Genomic DNA, 15913 nt, shown 5'->3' on the forward strand with positions numbered 1-15913 from the left:
AATGTGCCTGCTGAAAAAAACATTATTTTTAAAAAGTGCATTGCAGGATATCAGGAACTTTCTGTGGGACACCTTGAAAACTTTCATACAGATTATTTGCACAAAACTTGCAGTCAGTTGTTGTGGCCGAGTGGTTAAGGCGATGGACTAGAAATCCATTGGGGTCACCCCGCGCAGGTTCGAATCCTGCCAACAACGAGAAACTTTTTAACATCGGCTACAATTTCAGAAGCTAACCTTCAGAATTTCTTCCATGTCAGTTTTATAAATAGGTGGCTTATTTTGGTGTCACTATTGCCCTTTCACATATTTATTATCGCTACCCCTTTCATATCTTTGCTATAACTCTCGTCCTACATTAGCGCTGGTGCAAACACTTCAAATTATTATACCCTGGCTCTCTCAGTCATACCATTCATGCACTTGAAACTTACTTTACCAATAAAAGAAGCAAATAGAAAAATAAAACAAAAGTGCTTGCTGGATTAGGCAACACACTTCATAAAACTGCATTTTCTTTTCTATTCTCCCCGTGTTACAAGCTTAACTGCTCCCTGTGTAATTTCTCTTAGCCTGCTGTCCCAGGAAGAGAATTTTATCTACAGGCTCTTTCCGTGTTTTTTTCCTAGTCTTTCTTTCCTTTTTCTTAGATTTGTAACTGTTCCTTTACGTGCTCTATTTAGGCGCCATTAATCTCATTTGAGCTCCTTGTACCTGCTGCTGTTTTCTCCACACCTCATACTGCCTTTTCCCTCTTTCTCTCTTTCTCTGAGGTTGGTGGCTACTTTCCAAAGCTTCTGATGCCCCAATGTTCCTTCATCTTGTTGTCAGACGTGAATTGGAAAAGCAACCAAATTAACAAGCCTTTACCACTCATATATGGCAGAGGTTTATACTTTAATTGAGCTAAGAAAAGCGTGTTGTGGGGCCCCTACGAGCCATGGTGCTTGCTTCATCATAATTAGGCATGCAGTCATTAGCCACAGCTCTGATCATGGGTCACTGAGGTCAGTTTCAATAATTCCTCAAAAACCTAACCATGCAGTCCCCCCTAACTGTGTAGTTATCTTGCTTTACTGCTGTTTGTGTGATTAGCTGGGAGGAGCTCATGGCAGCATCCTCCCTATAAAAGTGTAGATGGACCGCTCCTTAACTCTTTCTTGCTTCACATACAGATGGCTTGAGGAGGTACAGGGGAGATGCAGGTCTACTAGACAGTATAGAAGATCTGCGCCAGGTGTGTTTCTCTGCATTGGTATCCCATCACAGGCCCACAAGTGTATGTGTGATCTTTGACTCCTGGCAGTTCACAAGCAGGCGGCCAGGAAACAGTTTCAGCCTATCAACCACTGAGGAGACAAAGCCTTTGTATAAGGAATGAGGAAGCAATTAACACATTCAGCCTATCACAGGAGTTCCCTGAGTGTACCGAATTATAAATTCTCCATGTCACTGTATGTTATTGAGCCCAAGTAGCTCGCCGTGATCGTATAGTGGTTAGTACTCTGCGTTGTGGCCGCAGCAACCTTGGTTCGAATCCGAGTCACGGCATTGTGGTTGGCAATGTCACGGCAGTTGGGTTTTTCTTTTACAGAATTACAAAATGTACCAGTTGTTTTTGTAAAATGTCTATTAAAAACAGATCCTTTAAAATATTTAAACGATCTAACGACAAATTATTTTAACACACATGATTATAAGATGTAGCTATATTGTACCTACTGACATAAATTATCGTTCTTGAACCTATTTGCGGTTGGGGAATGGAGCTCTCCCCCATGCCAATCAGAATGCACATGAATGCAGTTGCAGTTGAGTGACCTGTATTGTGGCTGTCTAGAGGGAATGCACAAATGTAGCTGTCTCGCAGCCCAATCCAGACGTCAATTGGAGACAGGTTTTCAGGCAAATAGAGCTGTAAGTGCAGAGAAATGCTCACTCTCTAAAAATGGCATTTATAAAGTAGTAAAGTTAAATCCAACCTCACCAGTAAATAGGATTTATCAATAAATAAATAAAGCTTCTCCTCTCTGATATGGAATTACCCCCCAAATAGTATAAGGGAATACCCAATGCTAACCTACGAGAGGGGCAGACCTCACAGTAGTGAAAAATGTAATAGACTGTTTTGTACTACCAGGACATGCAAACTAGCACAGTACATGTCTTACCTTTTACTTACATAGCATGATGCCCCTAGGACTACCTAGGGCCTACCTTTTGGTTAATTATATGTAATAAAATTGGAGTTTAAGGCTTGGCAAGTAGTTTTAAATGGCAAGTCGAAGTGGCAGTACACTGCAGCACAGGCACTGCAGTAGCAGGCTTGAGACAGGTTTGAAATGATACTTTTTTGGGCGGCACAATCAGTTCCTGGGTATATGGTATACCACTTTACAAGGGGCTTTCAAGTCAATGAAATCTGTCAGTCAGGTATACTCCAATTACACACATGATTTGGGAAGAAGCACGTTCACTTCAGCACTGATTAGTAGCAATAAAGTGATCAGAGTCCTAAGGCCAACAAAAAGATACAGCAAAATGCGTAGGTGAAAAGCAATAAGGTAGGGTTGAGGCCACCTTAAGAATGCAAGGTCTAACAAAAACAAACTAAGGATAACATGAGTAAAACATCAGGTTTCTCTACGGCATTTGGTGAGACAAGTGTGCCTTCTTTTATCTTCCATAAATGCAATCTTTCCCTGACCCCTTTATTATATAGCTCTTCAAGTAAAAAAGATAAAGCACTTACAAAGGAGCCTCAAATACTCAAAGATGGTAGACTTCTGTAATATGGGCCATAGACTAAAAGCAGCACGAAAACTTGAGTGCCACATGAGAGTATGCATGAAAGCCTATCCTTTTCCAACCTAGAGATATACTCATGCAATTTTTGTTTTTAGGAGAGAATGTGCCTGCTGAAAAAAACATTCTTTTTAAAAAGTGCATTGCAGAATACCAGGAATTTGCTTTGGGACACCTTGAAAACTTTCATACAGATTATTTGCACAAAACTTACAGTCAGTTGTTGTGGCCGAGTGGTTAAGGCGATGGACTAGAAATCCATTTGGGTCTCCCCGCGCAGGTTCGAATCCTGCCAACAACGAGATACTTTTTAACATCGGCTACAATTTCAGAAGTTAACCTTTAGAATTTCTTCCATGTCAGTTTTATAAATAGGTGGCTTATTTTGGTGTCACTATTGCCCTTTCACATATTTATTATCGCTACCCCTTTCATATCTTTGCTATAACTCTCGTCCTACATTAGCGCTGGTGCAAACACTTCAAATTATTATACCCTGGCTCTCTCAGTCATACCATTCATGCACTTGAAACTTACTTTACCAATAAAAGAAGCAAATAGAAAAATAAAATAAAAGTGCTTGCTGGATTAGGCAAACACACTTCATAAAACTGCATTTTCTTTTCTATTCTCCCCGTGTTACAAGCTTAACTGCACCCTGTGTAATTTCTCTTAGCCTGCTGTCCCAGGAAGAGAATTTTATCTACAGGCTCTTTCCGTGTTTTTTTCCTAGTCTTTCTTTCCCTTTTCTTAGATTTGTAACTGTTCCTTTATGTGCTCTATTTAGGCGCCATTAATCTCATTTGAGCTCCTTTTACCTGCTGCTGTTTTCTCCACACCTCATACTGCCTTTTCCCTCTTTCTCTCTTTCTCTGAGGTTGGTGGCTACTTTCCAAAGCTTCTGATGCCCCAATGTTCCTTCATCTTGTTGTCAGACGTGAATTGGAAAAGCAACCAAATTAACAAGCCTTTACCACTCATACATGGCAGAGGTTTATACTTTAATTCAATGAGCTAAGAAAAGCGTGTTGTGGGGCCCCTACGAGCCATGGTGCTTGCTTCATCATAATTGGGCGCGCAGTCATTAGCCACAGCTCTGATCATGGGTCACTGAGGTCAGTTTCAATAATTCCTCAAAAACCTAACCATGCAGTCCCCCCTAACTGTATAGTTATCTTGCTTTACTGCTGTTTGTATGATTAGCTGGGAGGAGCTCACGGCAGCATCCTCCCTATAAAAGTATAGATGGACCGCTCCTTAACTTTTTCTTGCTTCACATACAGATGGCTTGAGGAGGTACAGGGGAGATGCAGGTCTAATAGACAGAATAGAAGATCTGCGCCAGGTGTATTTCTCTGCATTGGTGTCCCATCACAGGCCCACAAGTGTATGTGTGATCTTTGACTTCTGGCAGTTCACAAGCAGGCGGCCAGGAAACGGTTTCAGCCTATCAACCACTGAGGAGACAAAGCCTTTGTATAAAGAATGAGGAAGCAATGAACACATTCAGCCTATCACAGGAGTTCCCTGAGTGTTTCGAATTATAAATTCTCCATGTCACTGTATGTTATTGAGCCCAAGTAGCTCGCCGTGATCGTATAGTGGTTAGTACTCTGCGTTGTGGCCGCAGTAACCTCGGTTCGAATCCGAATCACGGCATTGTGGTTGGCAATGTCACGGCAGTTGGGTTTTTCTTTTACAGAATTACCAAATGTACCAGTTGTTTTTGTAAAATGTCTATTAAAAACAGATCCTTTAAAATATTTAAACGATCTAACGACAAATTATTTAAACACACATGATTATAAGATGTAGCCTTATTTTTGTTTTTAGGAGAGAATGTGCCTGCTGAAAAAAACATTATTTTTAAAAAGTGCATTGCAGGATATCAGGAACTTTCTGTGGGACACCTTGAAAACTTTCATACAGATTATTTGCACAAAACTTGCAGTCAGTTGTTGTGGCCGAGTGGTTAAGGCGATGGACTAGAAATCCATTGGGGTCCCCCCGCGCAGGTTCGAATCCTGCCAACAACGAGAAACTTTTTTACATCGGCTACAATTTCAGAAGCTAACCTTTAGAATTTCTTCCATGTCAGTTTTATAAATAGGTGGCTTATTTTGGTGTCACTATTGCCCTTTCACATATTTATTATCGCTACCCCTTTCATATCTTTGCTATAACTCTCGTCCTACATTAGCGCTGGTGCAAACACTTCAAATTATTATACCCTGGCTCTCTCAGTCATACCATTCATGCACTTGAAACTTACTTTACCAATAAAAGAAGCAAATAGAAAAATAAAACAAAAGTGCTTGCTGGATTAGGCAACACACTTCATAAAACTGCATTTTCTTTTCTATTCTCCCCGTGTTACAAGCTTAACTGCTCCCTGTGTAATTTCTCTTAGCCTGCTGTCCCAGGAAGAGAATTTTATCTACAGGCTCTTTCCGTGTTTTTTTCCTAGTCTTTCTTTCCTTTTTTTTAGATTTGTAACTGTTCCTTTACGTGCTCTATTTAGGCGCCATTAATCTCATTTGAGCTCCTTGTACCTGCTGCTGTTTTCTCCACACCTCATACTGCCTTTTCCCTCTTTCTCTCTTTCTCTGAGGTTGGTGGCTACTTTCCAAAGCTTCTGATGCCCCAATGTTTCTTCATCTTGTTGTCAGACGTGAATTGGAAAAGCAACCAAATTAACAAGCCTTTACCACTCATATATGGCAGAGGTTTATACATTAATTGAGCTAAGAAAAGCGTGTTGTGGGGCCCCTACGAGCCATGGTGCTTGCTTCATCATAATTAGGCATGCAGTCATTAGCCACAGCTCTGATCATGGGTCACTGAGGTCAGTTTCAATAATTCCTCAAAAACCTAACCATGCAGTCCCCCCTAACTGTGTAGTTATCTTGCTTTACTGCTGTTTGTGTGATTAGCTGGGAGGAGCTCATGGCAGCATCCTCCCTATAAAAGTGTAGATGGACCGCTCCTTAACTCTTTCTTGCTTCACATACAGATGGCTTGAGGAGGTACAGGGGAGATGCAGGTCTACTAGACAGTATAGAAGATCTGCGCCAGGTGTGTTTCTCTGCATTGGTATCCCATCACAGGCCCACAAGTGTATGTGTGATCTTTGACTCCTGGAAGTTCACAAGCAGGCGGCCAGGAAACAGTTTCAGCCTATCAACCACTGAGGAGACAAAGCCTTTGTATAAGGAATGAGGAAGCAATTAACACATTCAGCCTATCACAGGAGTTCCCTGAGTGTACCGAATTATAAATTCTCCATGTCACTGTATGTTATTGAGCCCAAGTAGCTCGCCGTGATCGTATAGTGGTTAGTACTCTGCGTTGTGGCCGCAGCAACCTTGGTTCGAATCCGAGTCACGGCATTGTGGTTGGCAATGTCACGGCAGTTGGGTTTTTCTTTTACAGAATTACAAAATGTACCAGTTGTTTTTGTAAAATGTCTATTAAAAACAGATCCTTTAAAATATTTAAACGATCTAACGACAAATTATTTTAACACACATGATTATAAGATGTAGCTATATTGTACCTACTGACATAAATTATCGTTCTTGAACCTATTTGCGGTGGGGGAATGGAGCTCTCCCCCATGCCAATCAGAATGCACATGAATGCAGTTGCAGTTGAGTGACCTGTATTGTGGCTGTCTAGAGGGAATGCACAAATGTAGCTGTCTCGCAGCCCAATCCAGACGTCAATTGGAGACAGGTTTTCAGGCAAATAGAGCTGTAAGTGCAGAGAAATGCTCACTCTCTAAAAATGGCATTTATAAAGTAGTAAAGTTAAATCCAACCTCACCAGTAAATAGGATTTATCAATAAATAAATAAAGCTTCTCCTCTCTGATATGGAATTACCCCCCAAAAAGTATAAGGGAATACCCAATGCTAACCTACGAGAGGGGCAGACCTCACAGTAGTGAAAAATGTAATAGACTGTTTTGTACTACCAGGACATGCAAACTAGCACAGTACATGTCTTACCTTTTACTTACATAGCATGATGCCCCTAGGACTACCTAGGGCCTACCTTTTGGTTAATTATATGTAATAAAATTGGAGTTTAAGGCTTGGCAAGTAGTTTTAAATGGCAAGTCGAAGTGGCAGTACACTGCAGCACAGGCACTGCAGTAGCAGGCTTGAGACAGGTTTGAAATTATACTTTTTTGGGCGGCACAATCAGTTCCTGGGTATATGGTATACCACTTTACAAGGGGCTTTCAAGTCAATGAAATCTGTCAGTCAGGTATACTCCAATTACACACATGATTTGGGAAGAAGCACGTTCACTTCAGCACTGATTAGTAGCAATAAAGTGATCAGAGTCCTAAGGCCAACAAAAAGATACAGCAAAATGCGTAGGTGAAAAGCAATAAGGTAGGGTTGAGGCCACCTTAAGAATGCAAGGTCTAACAAAAACAAACTAAGGATAACATGAGTAAAACATCAGGTTTCTCTACGGCATTTGGTGAGACAAGTGTGCCTTCTTTTATCTTCCATAAATGCAATCTTTCCCTGACCCCTTTATTATATAGCTCTTCAAGTAAAAAAGATAAAGCACTTACAAAGGAGCCTCAAATACTCAAAGATGGTAGACTTCTGTAATATGGGCCATAGACTAAAAGCAGCACGAAAACTTGAGTGCCACATGAGAGTATGCATGAAAGCCTATCCTTTTCCAACCTAGAGATATACTCATGCAATTTTTGTTTTTAGGAAAGAATGTGCCTGCTGAAAAAAACATTCTTTTTAAAAAGTGCATTGCAGAATACCAGGAATTTGCTTTGGGACACCTTGAAAACTTTCATACAGATTATTTGCACAAAACTTACAGTCAGTTGTTGTGGCCGAGTGGTTAAGGCGATGGACTAGAAATCCATTGGGGTCTCCCCGCGCAGGTTCGAATCCTGCCAACAACGAGAAACTTTTTAACATCGGCTACAATTTCAGAAGTTAACCTTTAGAATTTCTTCCATGTCAGTTTTATAAATAGGTGGCTTATTTTGGTGTCACTATTGCCCTTTCACATATTTATTATCGCTACCCCTTTCATATCTTTGCTATAACTCTCGTCCTACATTAGCGCTGGTGCAAACACTTCAAATTATTATACCCTGGCTCTCTCAGTCATACCATTCATGCACTTGAAACTTACTTTACCAATAAAAGAAGCAAATAGAAAAATAAAATAAAAGTGCTTGCTGGATTAGGCAAACACACTTCATAAAACTGCATTTTCTTTTCTATTCTCCCCGTGTTACAAGCTTAACTGCACCCTGTGTAATTTCTCTTAGCCTGCTGTCCCAGGAAGAGAATTTTATCTACAGGCTCTTTCCGTGTTTTTTTCCTAGTCTTTCTTTCCCTTTTCTTAGATTTGTAACTGTTCCTTTATGTGCTCTATTTAGGCGCCATTAATCTCATTTGAGCTCCTTGTACCTGCTGCTGTTTTCTCCACACCTCATACTGCCTTTTCCCTCTTTCTCTCTTTCTCTGAGGTTGGTGGCTACTTTCCAAAGCTTCTGATGCCCCAATGTTCCTTCATCTTGTTGTCAGACGTGAATTGGAAAAGCAACCAAATTAACAAGCCTTTACCACTCATACATGGCAGAGGTTTATACTTTAATTCAATGAGCTAAGAAAAGCGTGTTGTGGGGCCCCTACGAGCCATGGTGCTTGCTTCATCATAATTGGGCGCGCAGTCATTAGCCACAGCTCTGATCATGGGTCACTGAGGTCAGTTTCAATAATTCCTCAAAAACCTAACCATGCAGTCCCCCCTAACTGTATAGTTATCTTGCTTTACTGCTGTTTGTATGATTAGCTGGGAGGAGCTCACGGCAGCATCCTCCCTATAAAAGTATAGATGGACCGCTCCTTAACTTTTTCTTGCTTCACATACAGATGGCTTGAGGAGGTACAGGGGAGATGCAGGTCTAATAGACAGAATAGAAGATCTGCGCCAGGTGTATTTCTCTGCATTGGTGTCCCATCACAGGCCCACAAGTGTATGTGTGATCTTTGACTTCTGGCAGTTCACAAGCAGGCGGCCAGGAAACGGTTTCAGCCTATCAACCACTGAGGAGACAAAGCCTTTGTATAAGGAATGAGGAAGCAATGAACACATTCAGCCTATCACAGGAGTTCCCTGAGTGTTTCGAATTATAAATTCTCCATGTCACTGTATGTTATTGAGCCCAAGTAGCTCGCCGTGATCGTATAGTGGTTAGTACTCTGCGTTGTGGCCGCAGTAACCTCGGTTCGAATCCGAATCACGGCATTGTGGTTGGCAATGTCACGGCAGTTGGGTTTTTCTTTTACAGAATTACCAAATGTACCAGTTGTTTTTGTAAAATGTCTATTAAAAACAGATCCTTTAAAATATTTAAACGATCTAACGACAAATTATTTAAACACACATGATTATAAGATGTAGCCTTATTTTTGTTTTTAGGAGAGAATGTGCCTGCTGAAAAAAACATTATTTTTAAAAAGTGCATTGCAGGATATCAGGAACTTTCTGTGGGACACCTTGAAAACTTTCATACAGATTATTTGCACAAAACTTGCAGTCAGTTGTTGTGGCCGAGTGGTTAAGGCGATGGACTAGAAATCCATTGGGGTCCCCCCGCGCAGGTTCGAATCCTGCCAACAACGAGAAACTTTTTTACATCGGCTACAATTTCAGAAGCTAACCTTTAGAATTTCTTCCATGTCAGTTTTATAAATAGGTGGCTTATTTTGGTGTCACTATTGCCCTTTCACATATTTATTATCGCTACCCCTTTCATATCTTTGCTATAACTCTCGTCCTACATTAGCGCTGGTGCAAACACTTCAAATTATTATACCCTGGCTCTCTCAGTCATACCATTCATGCACTTGAAACTTACTTTACCAATAAAAGAAGCAAATAGAAAAATAAAACAAAAGTGCTTGCTGGATTAGGCAACACACTTCATAAAACTGCATTTTCTTTTCTATTCTCCCCGTGTTACAAGCTTAACTGCTCCCTGTGTAATTTCTCTTAGCCTGCTGTCCCAGGAAGAGAATTTTATCTACAGGCTCTTTCCGTGTTTTTTTCCTAGTCTTTCTTTCCTTTTTTTTAGATTTGTAACTGTTCCTTTACGTGCTCTATTTAGGCGCCATTAATCTCATTTGAGCTCCTTGTACCTGCTGCTGTTTTCTCCACACCTCATACTGCCTTTTCCCTCTTTCTCTCTTTCTCTGAGGTTGGTGGCTACTTTCCAAAGCTTCTGATGCCCCAATGTTTCTTCATCTTGTTGTCAGACGTGAATTGGAAAAGCAACCAAATTAACAAGCCTTTACCACTCATATATGGCAGAGGTTTATACTTTAATTGAGCTAAGAAAAGCGTGTTGTGGGGCCCCTACGAGCCATGGTGCTTGCTTCATCATAATTAGGCACGCAGTCATTAGCCACAGCTCTGATCATGGGTCACTGAGGTCAGTTTCAATAATTCCTCAAAAACCTAACCATGCAGTCCCCCCTAACTGTGTAGTTATCTTACTTTACTGCTGTTTGTGTGATTAGCTGGGAGGAGCTCATGGCAGCATCCTCCCTATAAAAGTGTAGATGGACCGCTCCTTAACTCTTTCTTGCTTCACATACAGATGGCTTGAGGAGGTACAGGGGAGATGCAGGTCTACTAGACAGTATAGAAGATCTGCGCCAGGTGTGTTTCTCTGCATTGGTGTCCCATCACAGGCCCACAAGTGTATGTGTGATCTTTGACTCCTGGCAGTTCACAAGCAGGCGGCCAGGAAACAGTTTCAGCCTATCAACCACTGAGGAGACAAAGCCTTTGTATAAGGAATGAGGAAGCAATTAACACATTCAGCCTATCACAGGAGTTCCCTGAGTGTACCGAATTATAAATTCTCCATGTCACTGTATGTTATTGAGCCCAAGTAGCTCGCCGTGATCGTATAGTGGTTAGTACTCTGCGTTGTGGCCGCAGCAACCTCGGTTCGAATCCGAGTCACGGCATTGTGGTTGGCAATGTCACGGCAGTTGGGTTTTTCTTTTACAGAATTACCAAATGTACCAGTTGTTTTTGTAAAATGTCTATTAAAAACAGATCCTTTAAAATATTTAAACGATCTAACGACAAATTATTTTAACACACATGATTATAAGATGTAGCTATATTGTACCTACTAACATAAATTATCGTTCTTGAACCTATTTGCGGTGGGGGAATGGAGCTCTCCCCCATGCCAATCAGAATGCAGATGAATGCAGTTGCAGTTGAGTGACCTGTATTGTGGCTGTCTAGAGGGAATGCACAAATGTAGCTGTCTCGCTGCCCAATCCAGACGTCAATTGGAGACAGGTTTTCAGGCAAATAGAGCAGTAAGTGCAGAGAAATGCTCACTCTCTAAAAATGGCATTTATAAAGTAGTAAAGTTAAATCCAACCTCACCAGTAAATAGGATTTATCAATAAATAAATAAAGCTTCTCCTCTCTGATATGGAATTACCCCCCAAAAAGTATAAGGGAATACCCAATGCTAACCTACGAGAGGGGCAGACCTCACAGTAGTGAAAAATGTAATAGACTGTTTTGTACTACCAGGACATGCAAACTACCACAGTACATGTCTTACCTTTTACTTACATAGAATGATGCCCCTAGGACTACCTAGGGCCTACCTTTTGGTTAATTATATGTAATTAAATTGGAGTTTAAGGCTTGGCAAGTAGTTTTAAATGGCAAGTCGAAGTGGCAGTACACTGCAGCACAGGCACTGCAGTAGCAGGCTTGAGACAGGTTTGAAATGATACTTTTTTGGGCGGCACAATCAGTTCCTGGGTATATGGTATACCACTTTACAAGGGGCTTTCAAGTCAATGAAATCTGTCAGTCAGGTATACTCCAATTACACACATGATTAGGGAAGAAGCACGTTCACTTCAGCACTGATTAGTAGCAATAAAGTGATCAGAGTCTTAAGGCCAACAAAAAGATACAGCAAAATGCGTAGGTGAAAAGCAATAAGGTAGGGTTGAGGCCACCTTAAGAATGCAAGGTCTAACAAAAACAAACTAAGGATAACATGAGTAAAACATCAGGTTTCTCTACGGCATTTGGTGAGACAAGTGTGCCTTCTTTTATCTTCCATAAATGCAACCTTTCCCTGACCCCTTTATTATATAGCTCTTCAAGTAAAAAAGATAAAGCACTTACAAAGGAGCCTCAAATACTCAAAGATGGTAGACTTCTGTAATATGGGCCATAGACTAAAAGCAGCACGAAAACAGAGTGCAATAGGGTCCCAAAAACTTGAGTGCCACATGAGAGTATGCATGAAAGCCTATCCTTTTCCAAACTAGAGATATACTCATGCAATTTTTGTTTTTAGGAGAGAATGTGCCTGATGAAAAATACATTATTTTAAAAAAGTGCATTGCAGAATACCAGGAATTTGCTGTGGGACACCTTGAAAACTTTCATACAGATTATTTGCACAAAACTTACAGTCAGTTGTTGTGGCCGAGTGGTTAAGGCGATGGACTAGAAATCCATTGGGGTCTCCCCGCGCAGGTTCGAATCCTGCCAACAACGAGAAACTTTTTAACATCGGCTACAATTTCAGAAGTTAACCTTTAGAATTTCTTCCATGTCAGTTTTATAAATAGGTGGCTTATTTTGGTGTCACTATTGCACTTTCACATATTTATTATCGCTACCCCTTTCATATCTTTGCTATAACTCTCGTCCTACATTAGCGCTGGTGCAAACACTTCAATTTATTATACCCTGGCTCTCTCAGTCATACCATTCATGCACTTGAAACTTACTTTACCAATAAAAGAAGCAAATAGAAAAATAAAATAAAAGTGCTTGCTGGATGAGGCAAACACACTTCATAAAACTGCATTTTCTTTTCTATTCTCCCCGTGTTACAAGCTTAACTGCTCCCTGTGTAATTTCTCTTAGCCTGCTGTCCCAGGAAGAGAATTTTATCTAAAGGCTCTTTCCGTGTTTTTTTCCTAGTCTTTCTTTCCCTTTTCTTAGATTTGTAACTGTTCCTTTATGTGCTCTATTTAGGCGCCATTAATCTCATTTGAGCTCCTTGTACCTGCTGCTGTTTTCTCCACACCTCATACTGCCTTTTCCCTCTTTCTCTCTTTCTCCGAGGTTTGGTGGCTACTTTCCAAAGCTTCTGATGCCCCAATGTTCCTTCATCTTGTTGTCAGACGTGAATTGGAAAAGCAACCAAATTAACAAGCCTTTACCACTCATACATGGCAGAGGTTTATACTTTAATTCAATGAGCTAAGAAAAGCGTGTTGTGGGGCCCCTACGAGCCATGGTGCTTGCTTCATCATAATTGGGCGCGCAGTCATTAGCCACAGCTCTGATCATGGGTCACTGAGGTCAGTTTCAATAATTCCTCAAAAACCTAACCATGCAGTCCCCCCTAACTGTATAGTTATCTTGCTTTACTGCTGTTTGTGTGATTAGCTGGGAGGAGCTCACGGCAGCATCCTCCCTATAAAAGTATAGATGGACCGCTCCTTAATTTTTTCTTGCTTCACATACAGATGGCTTGAGGAGGTACAGGGGAGATGCAGGTCTAATAGACAGAATAGAAGATCTGCGCCAGGTGTGTTTCTCTGCATTGGTGTCCCATCACAGGCCAACAAGTGTATGTGTGATCTTTGACTTCTGGCAGTTCACAAGCAGGCAACCAGGAAACGGTTTCAGCCTATCAACCACTGAGGAGACAAAGCCTTTGTATAAGGAATGAGGAAGCAATGAACACATTCAGCCTATCACTGGAGTTCCCTGAGTGTTTCTAATTATAAATTCTCCATGTCACTGTATGCTATTGAGCCCAAGTAGCTCGCCGTGATCGTATAGTGGTTAGTACTCTGCGTTGTGGCTGCAGCAACCTCGGTTCGAAACCGAGTCACGGCATTGTGGTTGGCAATGTCACAGCAGTTGGGTTTTTCTTTTACAGAATTACCAAATGTACCAGTTGTTTTTGTAAAATGTCTATTAAAAACAGATCCTTTAAAATATTTAAACGATTTAACGACAAATTATTTAAACACACATGATTATAAGATGTAGCCTTATTTTTGTTTTTAGGAGAGAATGTGCCTGCTGAAAAAAACTATTTTTAAAAAGTGCATTGCAGGATATCAGGAATTTGCTGTGGCACACCTTGAAAACTTTCATGCAGATTATTTGCACAAAACTCACAGTCAGTTGGTGTGGCAGAGTGGTTAAGGCGATGGACTAGAAATCCATTTGGGTCTCCCCGCGCAGGTTCGAATCCTGCCAACAACGAGAAACTTTTTAACATCGGCTACAATTTCAGAAGTTAACCTTTAGAATTTCTTCCATGTCAGTTTTATAAATAGGTGGCTTATTTTGGTGTCACTATTGCCCTTTCACATATTTATTATCGCTACCCCTTTCATATCTTTGCTATAACTCTCGTCCTACATTAGCGCTGGTGCAAACACTTCAAATTATTATACCCTGGCTCTCTCAGTCATACCATTCATGCACTTGAAACCTACTTTACCAATAAAAGAAGCAAATAGAAAAATAAAATAAAAGTGCTTGCTGGATTAGGCAAACACACTTCATAAAACTGCATTTTCTTTTCTATTCTCCCCGTGTTACAAGCTTAACTGCTCCCTGTGTAATTTCTCTTAGCCTGCTGTCCCAGGAAGAGAATTTTATCTACAGGCTCTTTCCGTGTTTTTTTCCTAGTCTTTCTTTCCCTTTTCTTAGATTTGTAACTGTTCCTTTATGTGCTCTATTTAGGCGCCATTAATCTCATTTGAGCTCCTTGTACCTGCTGCTGTTTTCTCCACACCTCATACTGCCTTTTCCCTCTTTCTCTCTTTCTCTGAGGTTGGTGGCTACTTTCCAAAGCTTCTGATGCCCCAATGTTCCTTCATCTTGTTGTCAGACGTGAATTGGAAAAGCAACCAAATTAACAAGCCTTTACCACTCATACATGGCAGAGGTTTATACTTTAATTCAATGAGCTAAGAAAAGCGTGTTGTGGGGCCCCTACGAGCCATGGTGCTTGCTTCATCATAATTGGGCGCGCAGTCATTAGCCACAGCTCTGATCATGGGTCACTGAGGTCAGTTTCAATAATTCCTCAAAAACCTAACCATGCAGTCCCCCCTAACTGTATAGTTATCTTGCTTTACTGCTGTTTGTATGATTAGCTGGGAGGAGCTCACGGCAGCATCCTCCCTATAAAAGTATAGATGGACCGCTCCTTAACTTTTTCTTGCTTCACATACAGATGGCTTGAGGAGGTACAGGGGAGATGCAGGTCTAATAGACAGAATAGAAGATCTGCGCCAGGTGTATTTCTCTGCATTGGTGTCCCATCACAGGCCCACAAGTGTATGTGTGATCTTTGACTTCTGGCAGTTCACAAGCAGGCGGCCAGGAAACGGTTTCAGCCTATCAACCACTGAGGAGACAAAGCCTTTGTATAAGGAATGAGGAAGCAATGAACACATTCAGCCTATCACAGGAGTTCCCTGAGTGTTTCGAATTATAAATTCTCCATGTCACTGTATGTTATTGAGCCCAAGTAGCTCGCCGTGATCGTATAGTGGTTAGTACTCTGCGTTGTGGCCGCAGTAACCTCGGTTCGAATCCGAGTCACGGCATTGTGGTTGGCAATGTCATGGCAGTTGGGTTTTTCTTTTACAGAATTACCAAATGTACCAGTTGTTTTTGTAAAATGTCTATTAAAAACAGATCCTTTAAAATATTTAAACGATCTAACGACAAATTATTTAAACACACATGATTATAAGATGTAGCCTTATTTTTGTTTTTAGGAGAGAATGTGCCTGCTGAAAAAAACATTATTTTTAAAAAGTGCATTGCAGGATATCAGGAACTTTCTGTGGGACACCTTGAAAACTTTCATACAGATTATTTGCACAAAACTTGCAGTCAGTTGTTGTGGCCGAGTGGTTAAGGCGATGGACTAGAAATCCATTGGGGTCCCCCCGCGCAGGTTCGAATCCTGCCAACAACGAGAAACTTTTTAACATCGGCTACAATTT

The 15913-nt window shown here is 41.0% G+C and overlaps 12 non-coding genes across 12 annotated transcripts; all 12 read left to right on the plus strand.

Annotated features, from left to right (window-relative positions):
- The first annotated feature begins 116 nt into the window (after positions 1-116).
- Positions 117-198, plus strand: TRNAS-AGA (transfer RNA serine (anticodon AGA)). Its single transcript has one exon. It is a non-coding gene; the product is annotated as a tRNA-Ser (tRNA).
- Positions 199-1479: 1281 nt separating this feature from the next.
- Positions 1480-1551, plus strand: TRNAH-GUG (transfer RNA histidin (anticodon GUG)). The gene has a single exon. It is a non-coding gene; the product is annotated as a tRNA-His (tRNA).
- Positions 1552-3024: 1473 nt separating this feature from the next.
- TRNAS-AGA (transfer RNA serine (anticodon AGA)) lies at positions 3025-3106 on the plus strand. Its single transcript has one exon. It is a non-coding gene; the product is annotated as a tRNA-Ser (tRNA).
- A 1653-nt stretch (positions 3107-4759) lies between these two features.
- On the plus strand, positions 4760-4841 carry TRNAS-AGA (transfer RNA serine (anticodon AGA)). The gene has a single exon. It is a non-coding gene; the product is annotated as a tRNA-Ser (tRNA).
- Positions 4842-6122: 1281 nt separating this feature from the next.
- TRNAH-GUG (transfer RNA histidin (anticodon GUG)) lies at positions 6123-6194 on the plus strand. The gene has a single exon. It is a non-coding gene; the product is annotated as a tRNA-His (tRNA).
- A 1473-nt stretch (positions 6195-7667) lies between these two features.
- TRNAS-AGA (transfer RNA serine (anticodon AGA)) lies at positions 7668-7749 on the plus strand. The gene has a single exon. It is a non-coding gene; the product is annotated as a tRNA-Ser (tRNA).
- A 1653-nt stretch (positions 7750-9402) lies between these two features.
- TRNAS-AGA (transfer RNA serine (anticodon AGA)) lies at positions 9403-9484 on the plus strand. The gene has a single exon. It is a non-coding gene; the product is annotated as a tRNA-Ser (tRNA).
- A 1281-nt stretch (positions 9485-10765) lies between these two features.
- TRNAH-GUG (transfer RNA histidin (anticodon GUG)) lies at positions 10766-10837 on the plus strand. The gene has a single exon. It is a non-coding gene; the product is annotated as a tRNA-His (tRNA).
- Positions 10838-12334: 1497 nt separating this feature from the next.
- Positions 12335-12416, plus strand: TRNAS-AGA (transfer RNA serine (anticodon AGA)). Its single transcript has one exon. It is a non-coding gene; the product is annotated as a tRNA-Ser (tRNA).
- Positions 12417-14068: 1652 nt separating this feature from the next.
- Positions 14069-14150, plus strand: TRNAS-AGA (transfer RNA serine (anticodon AGA)). Its single transcript has one exon. It is a non-coding gene; the product is annotated as a tRNA-Ser (tRNA).
- A 1286-nt stretch (positions 14151-15436) lies between these two features.
- TRNAH-GUG (transfer RNA histidin (anticodon GUG)) lies at positions 15437-15508 on the plus strand. The gene has a single exon. It is a non-coding gene; the product is annotated as a tRNA-His (tRNA).
- Positions 15509-15803: 295 nt separating this feature from the next.
- On the plus strand, positions 15804-15885 carry TRNAS-AGA (transfer RNA serine (anticodon AGA)). The gene has a single exon. It is a non-coding gene; the product is annotated as a tRNA-Ser (tRNA).
- The last annotated feature ends 28 nt before the right edge of the window (positions 15886-15913 follow it).

Source organism: Lissotriton helveticus, chromosome 12, assembly GCF_964261635.1.
Source record: "Lissotriton helveticus chromosome 12, aLisHel1.1, whole genome shotgun sequence".
Taxonomy (NCBI): domain Eukaryota; kingdom Metazoa; phylum Chordata; class Amphibia; order Caudata; family Salamandridae; genus Lissotriton; species Lissotriton helveticus.